This window comes from Pan paniscus, chromosome 19, assembly GCF_029289425.2.
Source record: "Pan paniscus chromosome 19, NHGRI_mPanPan1-v2.0_pri, whole genome shotgun sequence".
NCBI classification, from domain to species: Eukaryota; Metazoa; Chordata; class Mammalia; order Primates; family Hominidae; genus Pan; species Pan paniscus.
The window spans coordinates 17211437-17227695 of record NC_073268.2 but is presented as its reverse complement, the minus strand read 5'-3'; the positions used below and the strand labels follow the sequence as shown (position 1 = coordinate 17227695).

The 16259-nt window shown below is 52.7% G+C and overlaps 1 long non-coding RNA gene across 1 annotated transcript in view; it reads right to left on the bottom strand.

Annotated features, from left to right (window-relative positions):
* Positions 1-10278: 10278 nt before the first annotated feature.
* LOC129394521 (uncharacterized) overlaps positions 10279-16259 on the bottom strand; it is a 54417-nt gene continuing 48436 nt past the window's right edge. Inside the window, exon 5 of the long non-coding RNA XR_008621810.2 lies at positions 10279-16111. This is a non-coding gene — a long non-coding RNA (uncharacterized LOC129394521). The remainder of the gene's footprint in view (positions 16112-16259) is intronic.

Sequence of the window (16259 nt, the reverse complement as noted above, 5' to 3'; positions counted from 1 at the left end):
CTCCCGGTGCCTCCCTCCTCCAGGTCTCCATCTTCACCTCAGGGAGACTCCCTGCCCTGAGAACCCACCACTTCATATCCATTTGCATATACTTGTTGGTCCAGCCCAAGCAAATTAATGCAAATGCAATCCAAACCAGAGGCAATGAAGCAGCAACGCTGGATGGCCCTGATGCCAGGAGAGGAATCAACGTCTGGAAGAACCTCTTTTTCCAGAGATGGACATTCAGGGAAACCGAGGCTGGAGAGAAGTGCATTCCTTGCTTGTGCATTCCTGGCTGGGATGCCTGATTCTCTGAAAACTTTCCAGGGCCACTGACCTGAGTTGTGTAACAATGCTCTCCTTTTGCCCTTAGACCTCCTTTAACTGTGGCTCTTCTTTCACACACTTTCGATCTTTTTCCTTCTCTCTGATCTTCCCCTTCCCTGGGTCCTGACACTCCTTGCCCTCAGCACAGGAGCCCTGCACCCCACCATCATTCCCTGAGGGTGAGTGAAGCAGGTGGTTCCTGTGGACCTGAGAAGAACTGAGGAGCCTCCCCTGTCACAGTGAGCTCCCCACTAACCTGCCCTGTTGCCAAAAAACCCTACCATTAGAGTGTTTCTGTGAGTACCATGTTCTGTTTAAAGACATGTGTCACTGTGGGTCTGGCTGACATATTCTGGAATTATCACCTTAGCAGAAAACAGGGACTTGGGATCCTCTGGTAGATTTGAGGTGGTTGAAGAAGAGAAGAAGACCTGGAGTGAAAAAAGGAATAGACACTGTCTAGAAATGCATTCAATCAATGGATGTTTATTGAACACTTACTATGTCCTGGGCCCCAAGCTCAGCAGTGGGGATGGGGTGAACAAGAGTGGCTGGCTTCATGTAGGAAAATAGGTGTTTCTCAAACTTGAATTACACCCGCATTACCATGGATGACCATTAAAACCCAAGTCCCCAGCTGGGCGCGGTGGCTCACGCCTGTAATCCCAGCAATTTGGGTGGCCGAGGTGGGCAGATCACCTGAGGTCAGGAGTTTGAGACCAGCCTCGTCAACATGGTGAAACCCCGTCTCTACTAAAAATACAAAAATTAGCCAGGTGTGGTGGCACATGCCTGTAATCCTAACTACTTGGGAGGCTGAGGCAGGAGAATTGCCTGAACCCAGGAAGTGGAGGTTGCAGTGAGCCGAGATCGCACCATTGCACTCCAGCCTAAGCAACAAGAGTGAAATTCTGTCTCAAAAAAAAAAAAAAAAAAAGAAAACAAAAACCCAAGTCCTCAAGCCTCTGTTGATCCAGTGAGTCTATGGGGGCCCAGGAATCTGCACTGAAACAAGCATTTCCCCGGCTGGGCGTGGTGGATCACGCCTGTAATCCCAGCACTTTGGGAGGCCGAAGGCAGGCGGATCACGAGGTCAGGAGATTGAGACCATCCCGGCTAACACGGTGAAACCCCATCTCTACTAAAAATACAAAAAATTAGCCAGGCGTGGTGGCGGGCACCTGTAGTCCCAGCTACTTGGGAGGCTGAGGCAGAAGAATGGCATGAACCCAGGAGGCGGAGCTTGCAGTGAGCCAAGATCGTGCCACTGCACTCCAGCCTGGGTTACAGAGCAAGACTGTCTCAAAAAAAAAAAAAAAAAAAAAAAGAAACAAGCATTTCCCCTTCCCCTTCCCAGTGATGTAGCTGTAGGTGGTCTGGTGACCACAGTTTGAAAAGCCCTGGTGGCAGGTCCTGGGTTCTAAGAACAGCCTGGAGTTTCAGGGATCCACGGAGGTAGAAAGAGGGAGGGAGGGAGGGTGTTGTCAAGAAGAGTTAGCCAGGATAGGAGGTGACAGGCAGGGTCTTCTCCTCATGGCCTGCCATGCCCTGAGAGGGGCTGGGGATCCCACCAGCCTCTCTCTGCCTGCAGGTCCCCCCTGGCCCTTCACCATCACTTGGGGGCTTCCCTGGACCCTTCCCTGGGATCAGAGGGTCTTCCACAGAGGCCTCCCAGCACCCTGTTGATTCCCACCTTTCATTTCTCTCTGGGCCCCAAGGCACCTTCTCCTCAGTCTACAAAGGGTGGGCACTAATGGGAAAAGGTGGCAGAGACCCCAGACCACACTCCCCACTCTGTAGCCCCGACCCCCTGGTCTCAGAGGGCTTCCTGGAGTCAGTGTCTAGGCTGAAGAGGGAGGGCCTCAGAGGATGAGATTTGAGGAAGCAGGAATAGAGGTTGAGAGGGAAGGCGAAGGGAGGGAGGCTGCCCCTCCTCCCCTCCAGCGCTTGGTGTTTGATGCTGGGGGTGCCGAGACATCTCCTCTCCCGGAAACTCAAGGCCAGACAGATAAACACAGATGGAGGGAGAGACTCGGCTGCTTTATTTATGGGCCTGGTGACAGGCCCTCTCCTGTCTCAGAGTCACTAATCTACCAGGCGGAAGAGACATCCCACTCCCTCGCCACCCTCTTCCCTCCCTCCTAAGACTGGGGCTCAGCCAGGCTCCAAGCCTCCCCTAGGTGGTCAGGCAGTGCCAGCTCCCATGGGCTAGAGGAGAGTGTCCAGAGGCTCAATAGACACCCTCTCTCTCTCTCCCCCAACAAAACAGGGTGTCCTTCCCCTTGAGAAGACTTCTTAAGTCAAGGCCTTTGAAGTCCCTGAAGAGACACCCTGGGCTGCCCCGACTTGGGTCTATCCAGAGCAGGGATTGATGGGGGACCCCATGATGTCCCTAAGGGGTCAGACCCAGAGCTGAAGGGTGCTGCCTCCTGATACTTCCTTCAAATTTACTTCCTCTAACAGCAATTAGCACTCAAATAAAGGGGTCTTTGGGGACCCATCTTAATTGCTCCATTTTCTCCACCTCCACCTTCTCCTTACCCATCCACACTTTCACAAACCTCCTCCTGCCACCCTCCAATGAAGGGTTAAATTTCACTGTGGCTGCTGGAGGGGCCACCAGGAATTGCCCCGCCTCCCATCAGCTGGGAAACATGGGGCTCTCTGACTTCCCTGATTCCTTCAGTTCCCTCTCCCTGCCCTGTGTCTGTCTGCCAGTGCCCCTTCATTCTGCCATCTTTACCTGGGTCTACCCCAAATCTCTGCATGGGGACAGAACTGAACTCAGCCTTACAGACAGAATGGGTTCCTTGGGCCCCAGGGTCAGAGGTCATAGAGCACCAAAAGGGCAAAAAGCAGAGGGGGTCAGGGAGGGGGCAGATCCATACCTGTCGGTGGCTTTGAGGCCGGACACTCAGAGCCTTTAAAGCCCCAGAGATTCGGGGATTTGGCTCATGGGATCAGACTGCCCGGCTTCCTGACTCACAGTGGCCAGACCCAGACTGGGACCTGCTCAACTCGCCCCTCTCTTTTTCACTTAAGCGACTTTGGGTCATCCATGGGCCAGGGAGCCCATGTTTCCCCCTCCCATGGCCCCGCCCCATTGTTGGCACCTTATCTGAGCACACAACCCGAGCCTGGGGAAAAGGGGGTGATTTGCAATCCTGGCTCAGATTTACAGTGAAGTCCTAGGTGGTTTCTTCCTCCGGTGAATGGGCATAGTTTGGGGGTAAATGGCATTTACTAGCCTCTCCCCCAATCCCCTGCCAAATCAATTTCAGATTCTCCTCTAGAAAGCTTTCCCCCAATAACTCCACTCAGCCCCTTCCCTGTATCTTCTTCCCATTCTCCCAGCACTACCTCAATAATTCCATTCAGTTGCTGTCTGCCCTTGTTTCTGGTCTCTGCTGATGAATCAGGGATGTATTCTGTCTTCCCACTCAGGCTGAGACATCTCTGTGGTCAAGAACTACGCCTCCCCTATCTAACCACTGCTCCCTGACAGGGTCTCCTCTAGATCTGCTCCCTGCACTGAGCACAGGAAGCTGACTGCTGGCAGGGGAGGAGGTGGCAGAGGGGAGGCCCATCCACCTTTCCGCTCAGGAAAGATTTTCACAAGTAGACAGATCACCCAAAGGAAGTCAGGGAAACATGGAAGCATAAGGGAAAGAATTCCCATTCTTTTTGTTTTTTTGTTTGTTTGTTTGTTTGTTTTGAGACAGGGTCTCTCTCTGTCACCCAGGCTGGAGTGCAGTGGTGTGATCCCAGCTCACTGCAACCTCAACCTCCAGGGCTCAAACAATCCTCCCATCTCAGCCATCCAAATAGCTGGTACTACAAGCGCACACCACCACACCCAGCTAGTTTAAAAAAAAAAAAAATGTAAAGATGGGGTCACCCTGTGTTGCCCAGGCTGGTCTTGAACTCCTGAGTTCAAGTGATCCTCCCACCTCAGCCTCCTAAAGTGCCAGGATTAGAGGCGTGAGCCACTGCACCCAGCTTATTTTTTGTTTAGTTGGCCAATTACAATTGTATATATTTAGCAGTGAACATGATTTTATTTTATTTATTTATTTATTTATTGAGTTGGGATCTCACTCTGTTGCTCAGGCTGGAGTGCAGTGGTATGACCATAGCTCACTGCATCCTCAAACTCCTGGGCTCAAGCGATCCTCCAGCCTCAGTCTTCTGAGTAGCTAGGACTAGAAGCACGTGCCACCACACCAGATAATTTTTATATTTATTTTTTTGTAGAGACAGGGTCTTGCTATGTTGCCCAGGCTGGGACATGACTTATTAAGTCCATGCTGAGAAAAAGAAGAGTGAGTTATTCTCCCCCACACTCAGGATTTTCCAGAGAGCTTCAGAATCCCTCCTCCTGCCCCACCTCCCCATTCGCACTTGCTCCTTCCTTGGAGGCCCAAGGCAGAAGGCTGCAGGGGTCCGCCTCATCTCTTATAAAGTCCTGTTGCACTTCCCCTCCTCCCACTTGCCCACCCTGCTCGCCTGAGGGCCTGGCTCCATGCCAGGTGTCACCTGCTCAGCCTCATCCAGGGTGCTTACTCAGGACAGAACCAACTGGGGAGACAATGTCTCCTTTTCCTCACAGCAGCTGCTAACCTCTAGGTCCCCTTCTGTGCCCTGAATCCATCCATGCACGAACACACTCTGAACCCAGGGGTGTATGTCTGCCCATGACAGGGAAGGTGTAGCCGGGTGCGTTGGCTCACATCTGTAATCCCAGCACTTTGGGAGGCCGAGGCGGACGGATCACATGAGGTCAGGAGTTCGAGACCAGCCTGGCCAACATGGTGAAACCCTGTCTCTAGTAAAAACACAAAAAATTAGCCAGCATAGTGGCGTGCGCCTGTAATCCCAGCTGCTCGGGAGGCTGAGGCAAGAAAATTGCTTGAACCCAGGAGGTGGAGATTGCAGTGAGCTGAGATCATGCCACTGCACTCCAGCCTGGGCGACTGAGTGAAACTCAGCCTCAGAAAAAGAAAAAAAAAAAAAAGACAGGGAAGGTGGATGTTTGCTCAGCCTGGGTGTGTTTTTCACCTCTCTCTGTCCCTTCCCCTTCTTTCAGGTGATTATGGAATCCGTGATCTTGGAAAAGTCACTGCATCCCTCCCCCAGCCTCTGCCCCAACCCCCCAGCATGCTGATGAACATCTCTTTTAGGTTTAAGACCACCACCACCCTGGAAAAGGAACCACCATACCCCTCCCAGGTGTTATGAAGCAACGAAATGTACTCTCCCTTGTCTGCTCTGCCCTGCCTTGGCAGTTGGGTCCTAACTTGAAATCCATCTTCGTTGCCACCCTGTCTGCTGAAGATCTCTGAGGTTGCCCATGCTGACTACTGATCTCCTTGCTACCTCCTGGAGATAATGGACTTCACTTGTCCACCAGGGTCTCAGCCCGAGACCCGCATAGGGCTGCTAGGCTGGCTGGCTTCTGTGATTCTCATTTTGAAGGCTACCTTTCTAAGCTTAGGCTGCTGGATCTCCCCATCCTGATTTCTGATAAGCAGAAAGCTAGGAGGGGCGCCAGCTGTCCTGAAGGCAATAAAAGCTCTCATTTACTGAGCCCTTACCACGAGCCAGGCACATGCTTTTTAAAAATTTAATCTTCATGGCTGGGCGTGGTGGCTCACACCTGTAATCCCAGCACTTTGGAAGGCTGAGGCAGGCGAATCACGAGGTCAGGAGATCAAGACCATCCTGGCTATCATGGTGAAACCCCGTCTCTACTAAAAATACAAAAAATTAGCCGGGCGTGGTGGCGGGCGCCTGTAGTCCCAGCTACTCGGGAGGCTGAGGCAGGAGAATGGCGTGAACCCGGGAGGTGGAGCTTGCAGTGAGCCGAGATCGCACCACTGCACTTCAGCCTGGGCAACAGAGCGAGACTCCATCTCAAAAAAAAAATTTTTTTTAATCTTCATTACAACTCCATTCTACACAAGAGGAAATGGAGGCACCGGCAGACCACGGTAGCACTTCCCAATCAGATTGCAACCCCCTCTGAGTCACCGACACAGTCAAGGTTCTATGCACAGCAGGAGTGGCCCTCTGTGGACAAAGCTCTGCGCTGGGCAACTGAGAGAAGGGGCAGGGGACAAGAGAGGGAAGTGAGGGAAGGCAGTTTCTCCAGGAGCTTTCAGTCTGAGGGAGGAGACAAGACCTCTGTCCTCTGGGAATTGCTAGTCTGAGAGAGGAGTCAGATTGCACTTGAAAAATCAGTAGTTCCCTGATCCCTAATGCCACCATCCAGGTGGTACCAGAGGTCTTCACGACTGCATGAGCCTAGCTCCCCACCCACCGTGTCCTGGGAAAAAACACAAATAAGATTCCTCTTCCCTGAGTCGCTGGAGCAAAGGACAGGAGAAAACCCCTCTATGAGGTTGAAGGATTCTTGTTAGATGCAATAGATGCAAAGGCCTATTGACTTCCAGGGCTAAGGGCCTCACTTGGAGGAAAGTTCTTGTGGATGGTATTTGAACTTTCCCATCTAGAAGCAGGGGAATGGCTGGGATGAACTCTAAAGGCATCTTGGAATTCCATCCTATCCTATTTCCTCTCCTTCATCCTAGCCAAGCTCTGAGGATTATGACAGCGTGGGCAATAAAAAGTGCCTAATTGGTTGTTGTCCAGCCGAGGCTGCTCCCCATTTCCCTTGGCGGGGGTGGGAAACCGGCTGAGTCAGTTTCACTTTTGCTATTGCCCAGTTTCCCCATGGTTGCTGGGCACTAGCGGAAGCAGGGCACCCCGTGGGAATCAGGAGCTTGTCCCTGAAGCTGCCTTTGAGGTGAGCATCCCCCAAAAGGCAGAGGACCCCTAGAAAGCACCAGAACGTTAGGCTACAACTGCCCCTTCCCTGTGGAAAGAGGATAACTGGCAGGCTTCTCTCCAAATGTCCAGGGCCAACCCCACTGGCCTCTGAAGGAGTTGGGAGGAGGCACAGAGGACACCCTTTCCCCGGGCCTTGGTGGTGAAGCCTCTTCTGCAGCAGAGAGCAGAGGTGGAGACATGGGCTCTAGAGCCAGGTGCCTGGCTGGAATCCTGACTGTGAAGCCAGTGGTGTGATCTTGAGCAAGTTACTTAAGCTCACTATGCCTCAGTTTTCTCATCTGCAAAGTGGGGCTGATTATAGGACCTATCTCATAGGGAAAATGGGCTTGAATGAGTCAACGCATGTAAAGAGCTTGGAGCAGTGCCTGGCATGCAGTAGGTACTCAGTAAATGGTAGCCATGAGCAGTAGCTCAGCCTGGCAGTGGGCATGGGGAGATGGGATGCAAGTCAGAATCTGGACATGGCGGGGATGCGGGTGGGTGAGTGAGATGACTTTTGAACAGAGATCCTGGGCTTCCCAATGTCTGCTCATCTGGCAGTGAGATCCCAGTAAGCCAGGAGGGTCAGTGAGAGTTTGGCCTGGGTTCTCTCCTGAGCAGCTGCATCCCACTCAAGCCCTTCCACCATAGAGCTCTCCCTCCCACCGCCCACCTTACCTCTCCCCACCTTCAGCATGAAGGCCGCTCTCTCCTTGTCTTTCCAGGAAGGGTGGAGCCAGGCTCACCTTCCTGGCAAACCTGCTGGCGTCCCCCCACCCAGGTCACATCCTCTCTCCTAGGAACCTGTGAACAAACTGTTCTTTCTGCTGGGGACACCCTGCTCCCTTTGCAGCTCTCGCCTCTTCCTCCTTCCCAAGCCAGTCTGGTGCTCCTCTTCTCTAATGGGACGTTCCCAGGCACAGTATCATCCCTGCCCTGAGTCCTACCCAGTGCCGGCAATCTGGCCCCTTTCTCAATGCCCAGGTCCTGGACGAGTGCACAGTCTCCCCCATCAGACTAAGAAGTTAAGCACTGTGTTTTACCCCAGAATCCACTGGACCGTGCAGTCCATCCATGAGCCTCCAGGCCTCAGCCACTGTTATGCCTTTCCCTTTCCTTGGGTTTCCCATTTTGATCCAGGAAAGCAGCATAGTCACTGGGCTGCCTGCCACCTCCAATGCACCTGGGGGCTTGGCAGACAGACAGCCACCTGTCTCGGGAGGCTCAGGTGGATACTAATAGGCAGTGGAGGCCAAGGGCCTCCCCACCAGAGACCCCCAGAAGCCCCTCCAGCGTTAAAGCTGGAAACAGACCATTCAGTTACAGAGTCCAATCCCACCCAAGCAGAGACTGATGCTGGAGGAGGTCCCAGGAAGACCCCCATTTAGCTGCTGCCCTTCTTGGAAACCTTTTGCTTCGACCTTGCCACTTCACTGCAGTCTCTTGAGGGGAGAGATGCTTATGAGTGGGAGTTGGAGTGGGAAGAACTCTGCTTGGCTCCTGGGGGGCAGCAGAGATTTATGGGACTGGATTTTTACAGGCTAGGGAGAGGCCCCAGGCAGGAGCTATGGAGCCCAACAGAGGAGCAAAGGCATAAAATCTCCGGACATGAAAGTCCCAGCGGCAGGCCCCCCCAGGCCTGTGGGTGGTGAGAGATTTACAGCTCTTGCACAAGGCCTGCAGGGGCCTGGGGAGCTGCAAGGACACTTCAGAGCCAGAATAACTCCCCGCCAAGGCCTTCACCTTTCTCCTCTAGGAAAAAAAAAAAATACCAATAGAACAGGTTGGAGCTGCCAAGAAGATGGTTATCGCTGCTGGGACCCCGCCCCACCTGGAGACGAGGTGGCTCCCAACTTCCTCCCCCTCCCTGAGCTCTCCTCTCTGCCCCCAGGTCAGGGAGAGGTGCCTAGGGCAAGGCGAGGGGAGAGTGGAGGTGGGGCAACTTCCAGAAGGGGCCTCCCCTGGAGAAAGTGGGGCTCGGGCTTTCACTGTTCCTTTGCCCAGACAAGGAATGCACAGCAGTGGCCAGAACCCCTGACAAGCCCAGGGGCCTGGAAGGGGGCAGTGAGTGGGTTCTGCCAGCTCCAATATTTAGGGAATGCTTTCACAATGTCCATGTGGGTAGGAGTCTTACCTGACGGGGTACAAGGATGGGAAAATAAAGACGGAAAAACAGAACATCCCTTGTGCTTAGCAGCCATCTCTCACCTCAGTCAATGAGCTAAAAAGCTGAGATGGGAATTTCTCAAATGGAAAGTGCCCGGCCCCAGCCCCATGCCCTCTAACCTTGCTCCACCAAACCCAGCTGCCAGTTTTCTCTAGGGCCAGACCCCAGCTCCTTCCCTACCCACCGAAAGGAAGGGCAGTAGCCCTGTGCCTACTGGGGACAGCTCATCTGGTTGAAGGGTGTTTCTGCCTCTTCTGGACTCTGTGCCCCATCATCTTGGTCCCCAAGAAGCCCAGACCCTCAGCAGGGTGGGGGTGGGGTGCATTGCTAACCACTTAAAAGGACCAGGCAAGCACCCTGAGAACAGGTGAGGAGCCAGAGCCTGTGAACTGGGAGGGGCAGGTGCTGCTGCTGAAAGATGGAAATCCTGGGCCAGGGCTTGCAGCACCACGGAGAGAGGTGAGCAGGAAGGCCCATAAAAAGCTGGACCTTCCCCTTCCCACCCCTCAGTCCAGTCCCTCAGGACCAGAGCTGGCGCTGAGACAGCCAACTGAGTAATGTCTCAGGTGCTCAGCCAGGGGGCACAGACTTGTCCCTTACCAGGCCCCACCCTGAGTGCTCGGTCCCCACCCCCCAGGGACAGGCCAGGGGAACAGTGCGGAGAGAGGACTGAGGCACTGCTGCCCAAGAGGCAAGAGGTTGAGTGGGGAGAGCCTCAGGAGGGCTGTGGGGGAAGCCGCTGTATCATCCTTTTCCCTGCTGATTGGCAGGCTGGGAAGGGAAGGAAGAGACAGGTCAGTGCCCCAGAAAGGAAGGGGAGGAAGTTAATGAGGAAAGGTGGCTTTGCTCCCCTGGCCCCCACCCCCTCTGCCACCAGCTTCTGACTCCAGGCTCCAGGAGTGGGCCGGGCTGGTCAGGACCTGCCTCCAGCCTGCCTTCCTCCGGAGCAGGTCGGGAAAATTACTCTCCTGGTACTGCTTTTTATTTTTTGAAGCCAGATCAAAGGTGGGACCCAGCTGGGAGCCATAGTAAAATCTCAGCAATGTGGAGCCTTGGAGTTTCAGAGGTGAAACCAGGAGCTTGGGGAGGGACCATCTCAGGCCCAGGCTGCATGGGTCAGAGGCCAGAGTGGGAGTGGAGAAGAAGAGTCAGGAGTGGAGCTGGTGGGTGGGGCCCTGCTAGAAGAACCAGCTGCTTGAAAAATGCAGGCAAGTCTATGGTCACCTTGGTGTGCACGGCGGCTCTCTCAATGCAGGGACCCACCCACGCGGAACCACCCCACACCCCAGCATCCAGGCCATTCAGAAACTTCTCTCCAGGCCTGTGTTCATATTGTCCCCATTGCCTCACTGCCCCATTGGTCACCTGCTCCAGTGCATCACTTTATTTATTTATTTTTGAGACTGAGTCTCGCTCTGTTGCCCAGGCTGGGGTGCAATGGCGCAATCTCCGCTCACTGTAACCTCCGCCTCCTGGGTTCAAGCGATTCTCTTGCTTCAGCCTCCGGAGTAGCTGGGACTACAGGTGCGTACCACAACACCCAGCTAATTTTTTGTATTTTTAGTAGAGACGGGGTTTCACTGTGTTAGTCAGGATGGTCTTGATCTCCTGACCTCGTGATCCGCCCGCCTCGGCCTCCCAAAGTGCTGGGATTATAGGCATAAGACACCCGCCCAACCTTTTTATTTTATTTTAATTTAATTTTTATTTTTATTTTCAGACGGAGTTTCACTCTTGTCGCCCAGGCTGGAGTTCAGTGGCACAGTCTCGGCTCACTGCAACCTCCACCTCCCAGGTTCAAGCGATTCTCCTGCCTCAGCCTCCCAAGTAGCTGGGATTACAGGCACTCACCACTATGCCCAGTCAATTTTTGTAATTTTAGTACAGATGGGGTTTCACCATGTTAGCCAGGCTGGTCTCGAATTCCTGACCTTAGGTGAGCCGCCATTCTCAGCCTCCCAAAGTGCTGGGATTACAAGCGTGAGCCACCACTCCTGGCCTGTTTTTAAATTTTATTATTATTTTTGAGACAGGGTCTCATTCTGTCACCCAGGCTGGAGTGCAGTGAAGCCATCAGTGCTTGCTGTGACCTCGACCCCCTGAGCTCAAGTGATCCTCCCACCTCAGCCTCCCAAGTAGCTGGAACGACAGACTCATGCCACCACACCCAGCTAAATTTTTTTTTTTTTCAGGAGTCTCACTGCTCTGTCACCCAGGCTAGAGTGCAGTGGTGTGATCTCGGCTCACTGCAACCTTCGCCTCCCAGGTTCAAGCAATTATCCTGCCTCAGCCTCCTGAGTAGCTGGGATTACAGGCACATGACACCACGCCTGGCAAATTTTTGTATTTTTAGTAAAGACACGGTTTCATCATGTTGGTCAGGCTGGTCTTGAACTCCTGACTTCGTGATCCACCTGCCTTGGCCTCCCAAAGTGCTGGGATTGCAGTTGTGAGCCATCGCGCCCGACCCACCCAGCTAATTTTTACTTTTTTTTTTTTTTGTAGAAATGGGGCATCTGGCTACGTTGCCTAGGCTGCATAACCCTATATAACAAGGAAGTTCTTAGATTAGGTAACTTTACTCCCTCCTGCTTCAAACAGAGCATATTCCCACTTTACATGCCCGAGTTCAGATTAGCAAAAAGCACCTTTGGCGGAGCGAGGTGGCTCACACCTGTAATCCCAGCACTTTGGGAGGCCGAGGTAGGTGGATCACCTGAAGTCAGGAGTTCGAGACCAGCCTAGCCAACATGGTGAAACCCCATCTCTACTAAAAATACAAAAATTAGCTGGGCGTGGTGGCGGGCGCTTGTAATCCCTGCTACTTAGGAGGCTGAGACAGAAGAATCGCTTGAACCCGGGAGGCAGAGGTTGCAGTGAGCCGAGATCGTGCCACTGTACTCCAGCCTGGATGATAAAAGCAAAACTCCATCTCAAAAAAAAAAATGAAAAAAGCACCTTCTTGGGGCTGGGCGCAGGGGCTCACGCCTGTAATCCCAGCACTTTGGGAGGCCGAGGCGGGCAGATCACCTGAGGTCGCGAGTTTGAGACCAGCCTGACCAATACGGAGAAACTCCGTCTCTACTAAAAATACCAAAAATTAGTCTGGCATGGTGGCGCATGCCTGTAATCCCAGCTACTCAGGAGGCTGAGGTAGGAGAACTGCTTGAACCTGGGAGGCAGAGGTTGCAGTGAGCCAAGATGGTGCCACTGCACTCCAGCCTGGGTGACAGAGCAAGACTCCATCTCAAAAAAAAAAAAAAAAAAGAAAAAGAAAAGAAAACATTTTTCTTTATTTATAGTAGAGATTTAGTAGCATTTTTAGTAGAGGCGGGGTTTTATCATGTTGTCCAGGCTGGTCTCAAACTCCTGACCTCAGGTGATCCGCCCACCTTGGCCTCCCAAAGTGCTGGGATTACAGGTATGAGCCACTGGGCCCAGCCATTTGTTTTCTTTGAGACAGGATCTTGCTCTCTCTCCCAGGCTGGAGTGCAGTGGTTCGATCTCAGCTCACTGCAACTTCTGCCCCCCAGGCTCAAGTGATCTTCCCACCTTAGCCTCCTGAGTAACTGGGAACACAGGCATGCACCACCATGCCCAGCTAATTTTTTTTTTTATTTTTAGTAGAGACAGTGTCTCACCATATTGCCCAGGCTGGTCTCAAACTCCTGAGCTCGAGCGATCCGCCCGCCTCAGCCTCCCAAAGTGCTGGTGGGACTGCAGGCATGAGTCACCACGCCCAGCATAAGTGCATGTGGATGTAGACAAAAGGAAGGAGAGAGGGCTGCTCCACAAATTCTGCTGTCACTAATGGACTGGACGACCTCAGCCAACTCCATCACATTCTCAGAGCCTAGGTTTCCCCTGGCCATAAAATATGGGGTTAATTGTCCCTTCTAGGGAATCTAGGGGGGTTAATTGGGCAATGGCTCTGAAGTGTCTAGGAGAAGGAGATCTATAAATATAAGGGATCATTAGCGGGCATTTCACAGCCATTTTGTGGGCCCCAGTGTTATTATTAATATGATTATTGTTATTGTTATCGCCCCCATGGCCCACTTCCCGAGTCTCTCCCAGCCAGGTCAGTGCTTTCAGGTGACAACTGCTGCTCCTGAGCCCAGCCTCCAGCCCCTGTTCCCAGCCCTGGTCCTTCTGAACCTACACCCTCCACACTCAGGGTCTCTGGGGAACCCTCAGGAGACTAGCAATGGGACTGAGATATGGTTTTGACATAAGTGAGGGCCTAGGAGGGAGACGGGCAGAGGGAGAGAGGGCAGTGCCTCGCCAGGGACATTCTCAGCCTCCCTTTGTCCCTGGGGACAATTCTAGCCTGCAGTGGGCAGCTGGGACTTAGAGAAGCAGACTGGGCACCACATGGAGCTGTGGTCAATGGGGTCGGGAAAGGTGGGGAGCAGGGGAGTGCAGGGGAGGGGCTGAGGCAGAGAGAAGATGCTGCTACCCGGGGAGGTAAGAGGAGCTGGTTGGTAGGAAACCAATTCCTTGAAGAGGCAAATGTGTTTGTTTGTTTGTTTTTGTTTTCAGACAGGGAGACAGGGTTTTGCTTTGTCACCCAGGGCAGAGTGCAGTGTCGCAAACACAGCTCACTACAGCCTCAAATTCCTAGGCTCAAGGGATCCTCCTGCCCCAGCCTCCCAAGTAGCTGGGACTACAGTTGAGAGCCACCAAGCCTGGCTAATTTTTAAATTTTTTTGTAGAGATGGGGGTCTCCTTAAGTTGTCCAGGCTAGTCTCTAACTCCTGGGCTCAAGAAACAATCCTCCTGCCCTAGGCCTCCCCAAGTACTGGGATTACACGCATGAGCCACCATGCCCGGCCCAAATGGCTCTTTTTTTGTTGTTTTGTCTTTTTTTTTTTTTTTTTTTGAGATGAAGTCCCACTCTGTCGCCCAGGCTGGAGTGCAGTGGCAAGATCTTGGCTCACTGCAACCTCCGCCTCCCAGATTCAAGCGATTCTCCTACCTCAGCCTCCCAAGTAGCTGGGACTACAGGCACGCGCCACCACGACTGGCTAATTTTTGTATTTTTAGCAGAGATGGGGTATCGCCATGTTGGCCAGGCCGGTCTTGAATTCCTGACCTCAGGTGATCCACCCACCTTGGCCTCTCAAATTGCTGGGATTACAGGGGTAAGCCACCGCACCCGGGCCCAAATGGCTCTTTTTAAGGAGTCTCTTTGTAGAGGCTGGAACCCACTCTCAGTCTCCGAATGAAGCAGGCCCCATTCCTGGGGAATAGCAGGCACTCAATAGCTGCTTGTTAAACTGCATCTCCCTGTGTTACTGTAAGGTGAACGCTGGGCAGCTGCTTTGGAAATGCCTTGGGTGCCCCCTGGTGGTGACACACAAAGGCTGAGGAGGCACCCCTGCCTTCCACCTTAAAGGGCTCCTTTTACCTGGGGCCCTGCCCTTTCTTCCTGAGGCTCCACAGATCCCACCCCAGGGAGACTGGGGGTAGAAAGAAGGAGCAAAGAAGGAAGAACCCTGTGGGGAAGGATGAGTGGAATGTCTTTGCTGGAAGATTCCATGGCAGTTGGTGGGGAGCCATCGGCCTGGACAGGGGAACCAGGGGCAGAGGAAGTTGACGTGTTAGGGCAGGGGTCAGGAGTGGCAACCCCGGCAGTGAAGACAGAGATGTGTCTGTATGTGTGCACCAGGGGTGTGGTGTAACAGGGAGATACATCTTATAGCCTCTGTCAATGTTTCATGTTCACAGAAGACTGAGGAAACCTAGATCCCTGAAATCATTGATGGACCCTAGGAGGAAAAAAAAAAAACCCAAATTCATCCAAGCTAGGTGTTTGTCCCATCAGATATTTCTGTGGGTCTGCATATGAGAGAGTCCGGGTTAGAAGTCTGCAACTCTGGGCCGGGAGAAGTCGCTCACGCCTCTAATCCCAGCACTTTGGGAGGTCGAGGCGGGTGGATTACCTGAGGTCAGGAGTTCGAGACAAGCCTGGCGAAAATGGTGAAACCCTGCCTCTACTAAAAATACAAAAATTAGCTGGGCTTGGTGATGCGCACCTGTAAACCCAGCTACTCAGGAGGCTGAGGCAAGAGAATTGGTTGAACCTGGGAGGCGGAGGTTGCAGTGAGCCGAGATCGCATCATTGTACTCCAGCCTGGGCGACAGAGCAAGACACTATCTCAAAAAAAAAAAAAAAAGAAGTCTGCAATTTTGATTTCCCCATAAGTAGAAAGGGAAGAGATGAGAAAATAGAAAATCATAGGAGGGAAAAAGGGGAGAAGCAGAGGTTACTGGGAAATCCTTAAGGCAAAACAAGCAGTCTTTAGAAGGCTGGGTCGGCTGTAACTCTTCAAAGATAAACACCAACAATAAAGCTTGGGTTGTAGCTATGAGTGAGGACCAACAGAGAGTCAAGGGGGCTGGCCTGATATTCTTCTAGTTTCTGGACCAACAGCACCAGTTATGCCATGTGGTTTCATAGGAGGCTCCAGGAGGGATCTGAAGCTTTTTTTTTTTTTTTTTAATTATACTTTAAGTTCTAGGGTACATGTGCACAACATGCAGGTTTGTTACATAGGTATACATGTGCCATGTTGGTTTGCTGCACCCATCAACTTGTCATTTACATTAGGTATTTCCCCTAATGCTATCCCTCCCCCAGCCCTCCACCCCCCGACAGCCCTGGTATGTGATGTTCCCTGCCCAGATCTGAGCTTCTTGAGAGCAGAGGCTGTAGTTCCACATCCTTCCCTCCAGCACCCTCCCTCAGCATCCTGGGGGAGAGATGTTCACTGTCTGGTACTGACGGATTAGATGAGGACAACCCTGTGCAAAAAAGGACAAAGAGAATGTCAGGAAGCAGGAAAAGCACAGGAAAGTGAAGAAAGAAGGGGATTCAGAGGTAGACATGGAAGGAGAAGTAAAGTGGAAGTGGAAGAAGCTGGGCCTGAAAGAGAAGGGGTAAGTCCCTGAG